Here is a 14,746-nt window from a genome sequence, read left to right on the forward strand (position 1 = left end):
AACTACTTCATCCAAAAGTGCTCCAGACAGAGAAACGAAGATTAGGTCCTGAATCTACAAGGCCATGCATTAGAGTCAGTCAGCTAGGTATTGTGTTTGTTTATAGCAGAAAGAGACTTTGCTGCTATGAAAGGGAATAATGCAAACCCACCTTTGCCAGCCATATCTTAATTCTGTATCCCTTAGGCCAGGAATTACGGAAATGTTTCGAAGAACCTCAGATGCATTGCCCAGGGGTTAATGAGCACCTAAGGTTCTGCAGAGGCAGAGAGACTTTAGAAAGACAGACACAAATCCCATCATTGCTGCTATTCATACATTGGTACTGGGAAGGAACTGTGCCATGATACTGTTGCGTGTACTACTACTCCTATTCTGCACTTTAGTAAACAGAGACTTGTTTATTTTCTACAAATAGCCTGGTTACTGACCCCACCATACTCCAGCCATTGCACCTACATCTCCTATTTGTACCAGAATGAACATTTAACATCAATGGCACCTCAACTACTACCAGGCAGGAGCCTCCAACATAAGAATGTGCCCTGAGGGAAGAAAAGGATGTCCACCCCCCCCCCCCCCCTGTCTCTGCATAGTGGCAAGTCATGACCACTAAGGGTTTCACTTCCACCTAATCTGCAGTCCACAGCCTGTTCTCATGCGAGATCCATCCCTAGTAAGAAAAACACAGAAGATGGCAGAGAGGCAGTGGGGGCATGTCAGAGCTAGCTGAGCCTGATAAAAGAACACTGCATCTGAAGATCGCAGGAGTCTCTTGTCTTTCTGTGCCATTTCCCCCCCCTTATCTGGTCTGTGAGCTCTGGAGCTGAAAAAAAAACCATAGTGAGAAGTAAAGGAAAGGATGGAAAAAGGAAGATGCCCTCTGCTTATGAGAGAATTGCATCTAGCTATGCAGCTGAAGATGGGGCTAATTAGGTTGAAAAGGACAATAGGGAAGCCCCAAAAAGACTTGTTCCTTCATAGTTATGATTGTACAAAGAAGCATAGCCAATATGCAACCAGGTGTTGATAAAGATAAAGTCATTACCCCAGAGATTCACTTAATGTTCAATTTACTCAGTAGAATATTTGAACAGTTCTGCTGTTTGCGTGTTACTAGCTTAGTTAGATTGTGTTTGTCTATAACTGAGATTTGGAAACAATCAGAACACATTCAAAAATCTAGGTAATTTCAAAGGGTCATTTATTTTATGAATTCTACAATGTCATTGACATTGTCATTCAAATATTTTCATCAAATCAACTTCAAGAATTGACTTGCTCACTTGCCATCTGATATATCTACCCTTTGATAGGTGGTATTGTCATCAATGTTATTCACTTCATTAGTGGTTTTAATGTTATTTGGGGGGGGGGGGGGCAGTCAAGTAAAAGAGAAGATTTATACTGAAGTTGAAATTCTGTCGCAGGAAATCTGGTTACACAAATGTGTCACTCTTTCCTTTACATAATTTTTTTATGTATTTTCTTACATACTGGACCAATAAACATGACATACAATAAACCTGAAATGTAGTAAATGAATGCCAAATATTTAAAATGCATCAATATATTAAAAATAACTGTGATTTCATTTTATCTTACTTATCACGCATCACTCACAACAAGTTATATAGCATTGAAAAGTTTAATGTACACATGGAAGATACAATAGTAAAAATTCCGTGAACCAACTCTGTTGGTTCACGATAAAGATCACAATCTATCATTGTCTGTGATATCTGGAAAGCTATAGAATTAATGGCACAATGTTTTGTTCCCTATCCTGAGTGAGCTTGGTGAGACAGCAGATCCACCATCTGCAGTTTTCAATGGTTAGAGTTTCAAACATGAGATTATCAAAAGGAGGGTGCGAGAATGAGAGACGGTTGGGAAATCTGCAGCTCAGAAAATGAAATGGCAAATGTTTTTTAGTGTTTTCTTCCAGACATGTGTCCCCTTAGTCAGTACCATAGCTGCTCTAATGTTGCCATGGTGAATGCTTCTAATCATTCTTACATATGACAGGCTCCTATTTGTCTGTATTCCCTTGGGTGTAAATTTCAAGGCTTAAAAAAAAAATCCATGTGAGCATATCATCTACCATGCAGATGTTTCACTGCTTTAGAATATCAGGCAGCTGCGTGTGCCATCGTAGACAGCTAATTGGAGACTGCATCATAGGAACAGAGGCATAATTATGGCATAAATACACATCCTCTGGTGCATCATTGTATCTCTATTAACAGAAAATTTTAAACAGTGCTCAGAGTATAATTAGTGTACTTGATAAAGTTGTAAAACATGTAAATAAGGGAAATAGCAGGTACATGGCCAATCCACAAGCCAGCACTGGGGGATGCAGATTATTGCCTATTTAGAAATAATTAGCAAGGCTGCATTAACAAAGTCTGTGTCCAACAGAAGCAAGGCAAACATTTATTCTGGTAACAGCTCTTTCTGTGCTAGCCATGAAAATCTACTAATATTGGTAATTTAGCCCTCATTACCAGAGGATAAAGCATGAAAAGAGCTCAGACATGAAATATGACAAGTAATATTAATTTTTATTCCTGAGAAAAGGAAGCTTTCTTGAGTTGCATGCTGATTTATCTGCAGGGCTTCAGCAGCGGGTGGGTATAAGGCGGTGTATAGCTAGTAGCTGAGAATTCAGGCTATGGAGCTTGTTCCCTGCTGGAGGTCTCCCCCAGGGTGCTTATGACAGTGGCTGATGAGGCATGCTTCTGTAAGTGCCCAGTAAAACATTGGGTCATAGTCTGGTTTAGAAAAAATACTCCTACTGACATGATGTTTTTTTAATGCTGTTATCCCACATGAATTTATTGCTGTATATGTTTGTCTTTGTTGTTTTCTTCATATCCATATAAAATAATAAAACATTAAGATTTTTTTCATTCCTCCAAGCAAGACATTTGTATACAGTAGGATATTCCAGTAATGGTGACCTGCATTAATTAGACAATGTGTTAAAGTTAAATTATGTCATTATAGGCACAATGACAGTAGCACCTAATGTGTTCAGAAGCCCCATGGAGACTGTTTTACGGAAGTGGATTTGAAGTGCAACTGAACAGATTTGACTTGGGGCTACTCCTAAGGGTGTTATATAAGCATCCCCCAGTCTTCATTCATTCATGCCTCTACCTGGATCGGGTTTCTGCTGTTGGGAAACCGCAAGGCTTTTTTTTAAAGTAGTCTCTGTGCAGTGACTGCTGACCCACGGGAGTTGAGATACACTGTTGTGTACCACCAAGGGATCAGATAAATTGTAATCAGGGATTAGCCAGGGTCAGCGTAGGAAGTTCTTATTTTTATAGACACAATTATGCGGCTGAGATGACGTATAGGTACAGACACAGGACAGCCGATGTCCTCCTTTGCCAGGGACCTGCCTTCTCAAAGTTTCTGCAGGGACCCCATAATCAATCATCTTCTAGTATCTTGCTTCTGCCTGAAGCTGTATGAGCAGGTAGTATTTGAATTCATCCGTATGATGGGCCCCCAAAATAAATTTTTGGGGTGGGCCCTAGACAGCCCAGTTCGACACTGCCTGGGCCCTTATTTAAAAACTGTCAACCTTGTGGGGTTTGCTCGTGCAGTGTTGTTAAGAATATACCAAGAATGGTGTGATAAAGATAAAACATCTAGCAAAAGGCAATCCTGTGGACATATAAACAACTCATCACTAAGGGGGGCAGAGGAGAATGTCAAGCAATATTCTGATGAACAGATGGCGCATTGTCAAGTAAATAAAAGCCAAATACATTGCTGGTGCTCAGACTAACATATTTAAATGCACAAATCATAGTTTCTTAGCACAGTTGAACTATAATAGCAGACAACCAGTTTGAGTTTCATTGCTTGTCTAAGGGAAACAGAAAAGCAAGACTCCAATGTGCAAAAAAGCACAGCAATTGGAAAACTGATTAAGCAATGGAAAAACATTGCCTGGTCAGAGGAATCCAGATTTTTGTTGCACCATGCTCATGGGTAGGTCTGAATTTGGCACAAGTAGTGTTAGGGAAGGTGAGGTAATGGTGTGGGGAATGTATAATTGGCACATCTTGGGTTCTCTGATACCTGTGGATGGAAATTTGGGCGGTAAGCCTTGCTTAAATATTGTGGCTAACCAAGTTCATCCTTTCATGGTAGCTGTTTGCCCTATGGCAGAAGGACACTTTCAGCAGGGCAATGCACCATGCCACAAGGGTCATTTAATCATTGATTGATTCCAGGAACATGACAGAAAGTTTTCCTTGCTTCCATGGCCTTCACAGTTCTCAGATCTTAATCCTCTAAAGCATCTCTTGGACAAGGTAGAACTGGCTATTGAGTGCATGTCAGTACCTACAGCTACTTTGTGGCAACTGCGAGAAGCTGTGGGTCCAAATTATTTCAGAACAATTTTAATTTCAACAATTTTATAGTGGAATCTATGTCATGAGAAACTGCTGTGACTCTGAAGGCAAAGGAGGTTTAACACACTATTAGATGGGTGTCTTTAATAAAGTGACCATGCAGGGTAATTATATATGGAGCACCTATATTACTGGGCTTCGAATAATTCCCACTAACTTGAACAGTACTAAAAATGAAGACAGATGTCAATGTTAGTGTATCATTTACTCCAGTGAGACATCACCGGAGTTAATACACTAAGACTGTGTTCCCACAGCTGTCGACAGTCTGTGCAGATTTTACGGAAAAAACATTACTGCCTGCAGTTCTATTGTTCCCTTTGTAATGACGGAAACCACTACAGAACCAGAAAGCGACTATTATAAGTCACCAGTAGTATAGGCCCTGTGATGGATCCAGAAGCTACAACCGAAGTGTGAATTCAGCATAGTGTTGGTTTCTGCCATTACTTTTTATATTTAGTTGAGGCACAGATGCTCACATGCACTGCAGCAGTACCTGGACCTAATCCCATTCAATTGCTAATAAGCAGGCAGGACTATAGACCCTACAGGGAAATTATCCAGTAGAGAAATTCCCAGGGGGTTCCTGAGTGTGAACAGCAGGGCAGAAAGCCATGGGCTCCCAAGCCCCTCTCACTGCCAATGGCCAGGTATATAATGACCTAATGTTCAAAATGTTAATTAATGCTGGGACCTGTTCAGTGGTTGCAGATGCCCTCTTGCATTGAATTGTATGGCTATCCTCAGGAAGGTGATGCAGTTGAATACTGTGGAGGAGCATAGTAGACCATGGCTCCCTGGCCTGCTGTTTACCCTCAGGGGCCACAGGCCATTATGTGAGGCAGTGTGCAAATGGTGCAGGGACACAGGCATCTCAGGTTGCAGGCTGGAAAATGCCTGTTGCCTGCACCGGAGCTGATTACTTTTATTTTTTCTGTCTTTCTTCTCCTTGGCCATTTGGGGAGCATTCTGCAGAGCAGCCAATCAACAAACGTTTAACTCTGTGCCCTTAGAAGCCATCACAGCCATGTCTACTAATGGCTGTGACGCTGCACGTCACTCTGCTGTTACTAGTGTAGGGAGAGGATACTGCTGCTGTGAGGGAGAGAATAGGAAAGAAACTTTAATCAGAACTGCAATTGAACTCAGCGAACTACATATATTTAGTTGTGTGGGTGCAGTGCACAATCTTTTTACCTTGCCCTGAGCCCAGTGACAGAGAAAAATAACTTTTATCTGTCTGTTAGTTAAGTGGGCTGCGGTGGCCATTTTATACAATCTCAGTGCACCAGCACAGCATATGTGCTTTTGTGACATTGAAATCCAAGCTTGAACTACTGCAATAATAATCTGGGTTTAAAAAAACACCCATTTTTGGCAATATCCTACATCTGGTGCCTTTGCAGATTTGTCATTGTGCAATTTAGGCTAGAAATACAGCTATCATTTTCTGGGTTTTCTAAAACACCCTTTTTGGGCAAAATACACAATTTTACAGCCCTTTCTGCATCTGTGTGTGTGAAATTCAAGCGTTATATACTGCTGTCATATTCTGTTATTCAAAAAACACCCATTTTGGGCAAAATACTTAATATTGCAGCCTTTGCTGCATCTGTGATTGTTAAAAACAAGCTTGAAATACTTCAATAATTTTCTGGCTTTTTAAAAACATCCATTTTTGGCAATAACCTCCATCTTGGGCCTCTGCCGCATTAGTTAGTGTGCAATTTAAGCTAGAAATACAGTTTTATTTTACTGGATTTTAATAAAAAAAACTTTTTGGGCAAAATACTCAATTTTACAGCCCTTGCTGCATCTGTACGTGTGAAATTCAAGCGTTTAAATACTGCTTTCATATTCTGTTAGTAAAAATAAACACCCATTTTGGGCAAAGTACTTAATATTGCAGTCTCTGCTGCATCTGTTATTGTTAAAAAAAGCTTGAAATACTTCAATAATTTTCAGGCTTTGAAAAAACACCCATTTTTGCAATACCCTCCATCTTGGGCCTCTGCCGCATTAGTCAGTGTGCAATTTAAGCTAGAAATACAGCTATAATTTTTTGTGTTTTAAAAAACACCCTTTTTGGGCAAAATACTCAATTTTACAGCCCTTGTTGCATCTGTACGTGTGAAATTCAACCGTTATATACTGCTGTCATATTCTGTTATTCAAAAAACACCCATTTTGGGCAAAATACTTAATTTGCGGCCTTGTCTGCATCTGTTATTGTTAAAACAAACTTTAAATACTTCAATAATTTTCTGGGTTTTAAAAAACACCCATTTTTTGCAATACCCTCCATCTGGGGCCTCTTCCGCATTAGTCAGTGTGCAATTTAAGCTATAAATACAGCTATAATTTTCAGGGTTTTAAAAAACTCCCTTTTTGGGAAAAATACACAATTTTACAGCCCTTGAAGTATCTGTGCGTGTGAAATTCAAGCGTTATAAACTGCTGTCATATTCTGTTATTCAAAAAACACCCATTTTGGGCAAAATACTCAATATTGCAGCCTTTGCTGCATCTGTGAATGTTAAAAAGAAGTTTGAAATACTTAAATAATTCTCTGGCTTTGAAAAAACATCAATTTTTGGCAATACCCTCCATCTGGGGCCTCTGCCGCATTAGTCAGTGTGAAATTTAAGCTAGAAATACAGCTATCATTTTCTGAGTTTTAAAAAACACCCATTTAGGGCAAAATACTTAATTTGCTGCCTTGTCTGCATCTGTCAGTGTGAAATTTAAGCGTTATATACTGCTGTCATATTCTGGTATTAAGAAAACACATATTTAGGGCAAAAATCTTAATTTTGCAGCCTTGTCTGCATCTGTACGTGTGAGATACACCCTTTAGATACTGTTGTTCTATTCTGCTATTAAAAAAACACCCATTTTGGGCAAAAAACTTAATTTTGCAGCCTTTGCTGCATCTGTACGTGTGAGATACACGCTTTAGATACTGCTGTGCTATTCTGGTATTAAAAAAACACCCATTTTGGGCAAAATACTTAATTTGCTGCCTTGTCTGTTCTGTACGTGTGAAATTCAAGCGTTATATACTGCTGTCATATTCTGGTATTAAAAAAAAACACCAGTTTAGGGCAAAAAACTTAATTTTGCAGCCTTTGCTGCATCTGTCATTGTGAGATACACGCGTTAGATACTCTTGTTCTATTCTGTTATTAAAAAAAACACCCATTTTTGGCAACATCCTAAATTTGATAAATATGAGGAGAGCGTCAGGGACGTGGCCCCGGTCGTGGTGCTGCTAGCGGAGTTCTTGTTGCAGGGAGAGGACGTGGTCGATCTGTGCCAGCTACACGCACAAGTGAAGCACCTTCCTCAGGTGCGAGTAGGCGACACAACCTTCAGCGGTATTTGGTCGGACCTAATGCGGCTCTACGAATGGTGAGGCCAGAACATGTACAGGCGATAGTAGATTGGGTTGCTGACAGTGCCTCCAGTTCCTTCACATTGTCTCCCACCCAGTCTCCTGCTGAAAGATCAGAGTTGGCACCTGTAGCCCATGGCCATCAGTCTTTCACCTCACCCCCTTGCAAATCAGCCAAGCAGTCTGAGCCACAAGTCATGCAGCAGTCTCTTCTAATTTTTGATTACTCTGTTAGCAGGGTTTCCCAGGGCCATCCACCTAGCCCTGCCCCAGAAGTGGAAGAGATTGAGTGCACCGATGCCCAACCACTTATGTCTCAAGATGAGTACATGGGAGGACCAACCCAGCACTTCTCGGATGATGACGAAACACAGGTGCCAGCTTCTGGGGCTTTCGAAAGTGTGCAGACTGACAAGGAGGGCAGGGGTGAAGACTGGGTGGAAGATGATGTGGAGGACAATGAGGTCCTCGACCCCACATGGAATCAAGGTCCTCGACCCCACATGGAATCAAGGTCATGCGAGTGACCTGTGTAGTTCAGAGGAAGAGGCTGTGGTCGCACAGAGCTACCAGCGCAGCAGAGGGAGCAGGGTGCAAAAGCGGAGCGTCCGTCCCCTAGACAGTACACCTGCTACTGCCCAACACAGCAATGGACCGAGCACACCAAAGCCAGCTCCAAGGAGTTCCCTGGCGTGGCAGTTCTTCAGACAATCTGCTGAAGACAAGACAATCTGAGCACGACCTGCATAACCACGCATCTAAGTGCAAAGCACGAGCTGCAGTGGAGTAGACACCTCAAAAACCAAGAAAGGTCTCTGGCTCCTCCTGCTTCCTCTTTTGCTGCAGTCTCGGCCTCTTCATCTACAGTCGTGGCCAAAAGTTTTGAAAATTACATAAATATTGGAAATTGGAAAAGTTGCTGCTTAAGTTTTTATAATAGCAATTTGCATATACTCCAGAATGTTATGAAGAGTGATCAGATGAATTGCATAGTCCTTCTCTGTCATGAAAATTAACTTAATCCCAAAAAAAACTTTCCACTGCATTTCATTGCCGTCATTAAAGGACCTGCTGAGATCATTTCAGTAATCATCTTGTTAACTCAGGTGAGAATGTTGACGAGCACAAGGCTGGAGATCATTATGTCAGGCTGATTGGGTTAAAATGGCAGACTTGACATGTTAAAAGGAGGGTGATGCTTGAAATCATTGTTCTTCCATTGTTAACCATGGTGACCTGCAAAGAAACGCGTGCAGCCATCATTGCGTTGCATAAAAATGGCTTCACAGGCAAGGATATTGTGACTACTAAGATTGCACCTCAATCCACAATTTATAGGATCATCAAGAACTTCAAGGAAAGAGGTTCAATTCTTGTTAAGAAGGCTTCAGGGCATCCAAGAAAGTCCAGCAAGCGCCAGGATCGTCTCCTAAAGAGGATTCAGCTGCGGGATCGGAGTGCCACCAGTGCAGAGCTTGCTCAGGAATGGCAGCAGGCAGGTGTGAGCGCATCTGCACGCACAGTGAGGCGAAGACTTTTGGAAGATGGCCTGGTGTCAAGAAGGGCAGCAAAGAAGCCACTGCTCTCCAAAAAAAACATCAGGGACAGATTGATCTTCTGCAGAAAGTAGGGTGAATGGACTGCAGAGGACTGGGGCAAAGTCATATTCTCCGATGAAGCCTCTTTCCAATTGTTTGGGGCATCTGGAAAAAGGCTTGTCTGGAGAAGAAAAGGTGAGCGCTACCATCAGTCCTGTGTCATGCCAACAGTAAAGCATCCTGAGACCATTCATGTGGGGGGTTGCTTCTCATCCAAGGGAGTGGGCTCACTCACAATTTTACCCAAAAACACAGCCAGAAATAAAGAATGGCACCAAAACACCCTCCAACAGCAACTTCTTCCAACAATCCAACAACAGTTTGGTGAAGAACAATGCATTTTCCAGCACGATGGAGCACCGTGCCATAAGGAAAAAGTGATAACTAAGTGGCTCGGGGACCAAAACGTTGACATTTTGGGTCCATGGCCTGGAAACTTTCCAGATCTTAATCCTATTGAGAACTTGTGGTCAATCCTCAAGAGGCGGGTGGACAAACAAAAACCCACTAATTCTGACAAACTCCAAGAAGTGATTATGAAAGAATGGGTTGCTATCAGTCAGGAATTGGCCCAGAAGTTGATTGAGAGCATGCCCAGTCGCATTGCAGAGGTCCTGAAAAAGAAGGGCCAACACTGCAAATACTGACTCTTTGCATAAATGTCATTGTCGATAAAAGCCTTTGAAACGGATGAAGTGCGTGTAATTAGATTTCAGTACATCACAGAAACAACTGAAACAAAGATCTAAAAGCAGTTTAGCAGCAAACTTTTGAAAACTAATATTTGTGTCATTCTCAAAACTTTTGGCCACGACTGTACATGTGGAGTGACAGTGCCACCTGCCACCCCGCAAACGGAGGATCTGCCAGCAACACCAACAGCTGGGTCACCAAGCATCTCCACAATGTCCCACGGAAGCGTTCAGCTCTCCATCTCCCAAACACTGGAGCGGAAGAGGAAGTACCCCCCTACCCACCCACAATCCCTGGCCCTGAATGCCAGCATTTCAAAATTACTGGCCTTTGAAATGCTGTCATTCTGTCTGGTGGAGACGGAGAGTTTTAAAAGCCTTATGGTGGTTGCTGTACCACAGTACGTCGTACCCAGCCGCCACTATTTTTCCAGGCATGCCATCCCTTCTCTGCACAACCAAGTGGAGGACAAAATCAGGTGTGCACTGTGCAACGCATTCTGTGGCAAGTTGCACCTCACTACGGATACATAGACCAGTAAGCACGGTTAGAGACGTTATATTTCCATAACAGCACACTGGGTAAATGCAGTGGCTGCTGGGGCTGAGGCGGATAGCAGTTTGCTGCATGTACTTCCACCACCGAGGATTGCAGGGTGCTTCAGTTTGCCTCCTGTTGCTTCCTCCTCCTTCTCAGCTTCCTCATCCTCTACCGGCTCCTCATCCGGTCAGCGTAACACCTTCACCACCAACTTCAGCACAGCCGGGGTAAACGACGGCAGGCAGTTTTAAAACGTATCTGTTTGGGGGACAAACCCAATACCGTGCCAGTGAGCCTCAAGCCCGGCCTGGTGGTGTGCGATAATGGGCGAAATCTCGTAGCAGCTCTGGGACTAGCCGGTTTGACGCACATCCCTTGCCTGGCGCATGTGCTGAATTTGGTGGTGCAGAGGTTCCTTAAAATTTACTCTGATATGTCAGAGATCCGGCCTTCTGTGCACGCTGCACTGCGTTCTCACCCTGCTGCTGCTCGCCTGTCAGGGCTGCAGCGTAACTTCGGCCTTCCCGCTCACCGCCTCAACTGCGACATACTCACAAGGTGGAACTCCACCTTACACATGCTGGCCAGACCAGGCATTCCCACCTGACAGCGGGGGCACAGTGGAAGCACAAGGCGAAGGCAGAGGAGGAAGAGGTCACCAATGCAGCTTGGGCACCGCTAGCACCTTAGAAGGCAGGGTTAGCATTGCCGAAATGTGGAAAAGCTTTGTCAACACGCCACAACAACCAGCACCACCAGCTGATATGGAACGTCTTAGCAGGAGGCAGCATTTCACCAACATGTAGGCACACGCTTACACGTACTGAATGACGGGTCTGCCCCCTTCAACTTCTGGGTCTCCAAATTGGGCACATGGCCTGAGCTTGCCCTTTATGCCTTGGAGGTGCTGGCCTGCCCTGCAGCCAGTGTATTATCTGAACATGTGTTTAGCATGGCAGACAAGCGCAGCCGCCTGTCAACAGCCAATGTGGACAAGCTCACGTTCATTAAAATGAACCAGGCATGGATCCCACAGGACTTGTCCGTACCTTGTGCAGAATAGACATGTATACCAGCCTTACCCAGTCATTGTTATACTACAGCGCAATTGCTCATTCTTGTATTTTGGATATTTCACACTCTCTTGGAGTGTACCCTAATTTAAAAAAAAAAAAAAAGAAAAAAAACAGTGTTGGCTACCTCGTCCTCCTCCACCGCTGCTTCCACCTACACCGCTACGTCCACCGCCTCTTCAAACTCCTACTCCATATGGACCTCCACCTCATACATCAAGTTGTTGTTTTTTTAATTTGTACGTATTTTATTTTATGTCCTTTCACTAATTTGTCTGTTACATTTTCAGGTGAAATTCACAAATTTTTGGGTGTGATATACCACTGCTATACCTAGTAGACAGGTAAAAAAAAAAAACACTAATTTGTCTGTTACATTTTAAGGTGAAATTCACCAATTTTTGGCTGTGATATATCCCTGCTCTACCTAGTTGACAGCTTAATAAATTTCGCAAATTTTTCTGTTACATTTTCAGGTGACATTCAACAATTTTTGGCTGTGATAGACACCTACTCTACCTAGTAGACAGGTTAATAAATGTCACAAAATTTTCTGTTACATTCTTGGGTTCACATTTTACAATTTTTTGCCGTGAATAAACCCCTGCTCTGCATAGGTGACAGGTACTTCAATTCCAAAAATTTGTCTTAAATTGGCCCTTTCATTCGATCCTTCTGCTTTAATAACTTGTCCCAAATTTCCGCTTTATCCCATTGCAGCCATTCACCTCCCTTGGATGAGGTCTCCCTTTCTCACGCTCCCTCTCCGGCGTGGAACCCTGATTCGCCGATAACCGTGATCAACATGGTAGGCTCAGAAAAGAACATCGAAAGTTGATAGAGAAGATATCCAAATGGATCGTAGACGTCACAGGGACGTGCGATCAGGCAGAAGTTATCTAGAGTCAACAAAGCGGCAGCAGGGCCTCTCCTGGCTAACGTTTCCAAATCCAAAATACCCCAGTGACATTCCCTATAATTTTTTATTAATCATTCCAATAACAAGGCATCTTAAGAGTCTTGTATTGTTATTTATCGTCACTACCTCCCCGGGTCGGGAGTGGGTAATTGCCGCGCGCCCCCTCCTTAACTTGGAAGCTTATGCTTCAATGCTTTGTCCCACATTTCCGCTCGATTACATTTAATTTCATCCATTTACCTCCCTTGGATGTGGTATCCCTTTCTCAGGCTCCCTCTCCGGCGTGGAACCCTGATTCCCCGCCACCCGTGATCACCATGGTAGGCGCATAAAAGAACATCGAAAGTTGATAGAGAAGATATCCAATTGGATCGTGGACATCACAGGGACGTGCTACATGGTGGAACAGTATGTGTGCACAAACCTACACGTACTGACTGATGGGTCTGCCCCCTTCAACTTCTGGGTCTCCAAATTGGGCACACGGCCTGAGCTTGCCCTTTACACCTTGGAGGTGCTGGCCTGCCCTGCAGCCAGTGTATTGTCTGAACGTGTGTTTAGCATGACTGGAGGGGGTTATCACAGGTTATATTTCCCAATGTTTTGGGATGTACCCTAATTTAAAAAAATTTAAATAAATTTAAAACCAACAAGCAGTGTAGGCTACCTCCTCCTCCACCGCCACTTCCACCTACACCGCCACATCCACCGCCTCCTCCTTCTCCTACTCCATATGGACCTCGTCCTCCTAGATCAAGATTATTATTTTTTATTTTTACGTATGTTATTTAAATTAATTTTTTACATTTGTTTGCAGAGCACTTGCCATGCTCTTAACCACATTGTGATGCCATTTGCAGCCCTCTAGCACTTTCCATGACATTTTTACAGTGATTTTAGTGCTCAAAAGTTCGGGTCCCCATTCACACTTCAATGTGGTTCGGGGTCAAGTTCGGGTCCCGAACTCAAACTTTTTTGTGAAGTCCCGAACATCCAGGTGTCCTCTCAACTCTAATTAAAATATAAGTAAAAAAAAAATCCAGATATAAAAAGTAGAATAAAAATTAAAAATGCAGTCGCCAACAGAAACCGTCACCATAGTCGCCCAGTTCAATTAAACCTGTACATGTTATATATCAAAACGATCATCACAAAATAGGGAACCCTTTGCAATAATTCATTTTTGTGTCAGTTTTATTATTTAATAAATAAAAAGCTATAATTAAAACTAATTACTTTTTAAATAAGAATTTGTGGTTTTTCTCCAAATTAAAACTAAAAAAAAAAAAACTATAAAAAACCATTCTAATAAAAAGGTCCTAAGTGTCCTAAGTATTGGTAGTCAAACAAATAAAAAAGTTAGGGTCACTAAACCACCATGTGCACAAAAAGTACGTATTGCATAGTAGATGACAGACCCTTAAATCAGCACTTTACTGCTTGCAATGAGGCAGTTGTCAAAGAGACTGAAATTACTTGTGGTGCTTTGTCAATCAATGCTTTCCTTCTGTAAAGGTCTACCTTACAGATGAGCAAACCACTCAAGATTCGATTTGGTTTTTTTTTCTTTTTCGCTCCCCCCTTCCTAAAGCTCTGGAACGCAATGACAACTAAAATAAATGATGTCTGAGTGATTCTGACATACATAGCTATGGGTAAATGCACGTTAAATGGCGTTAACATACAGCATGTTTAAAAGCACACCGTGGCATGTGTTATGCTTTTTCATATTCCAGAGCTTCCAAAAATTATATTTAAACACCAAGTGTTATGGGATAAAATAAATAAAAAAGTGGCTTCAGAGACCAAGCCTCTAAATGCCTGCCCATACGACACAAGTGTTGGTGTTGATTGTCAGAAGAAAAAGTGGCTTATTGAAAACAAGCCTAGAAAATGTTTCCCTTTTAATTGGGAGAAGCAGCAGTGCAGTCTAGATGTGCAAAGGGTATGGATATAGTGGCATGCGGCCGCAATACCAGCGGCAGCAGAAGCAGTATAGCATGGAAAATACAAGGCTGTCTATAGGTAGTAGTATAGTGGTGGCAGTAGGGGATTAGCAAGGAGGAGCAGCAGCCATGTTGGCAGTC

The sequence above is a fragment of the Bufo bufo genome, chromosome 4 (assembly GCF_905171765.1).
Source record: "Bufo bufo chromosome 4, aBufBuf1.1, whole genome shotgun sequence".
Classification (NCBI taxonomy): domain Eukaryota; kingdom Metazoa; phylum Chordata; class Amphibia; order Anura; family Bufonidae; genus Bufo; species Bufo bufo.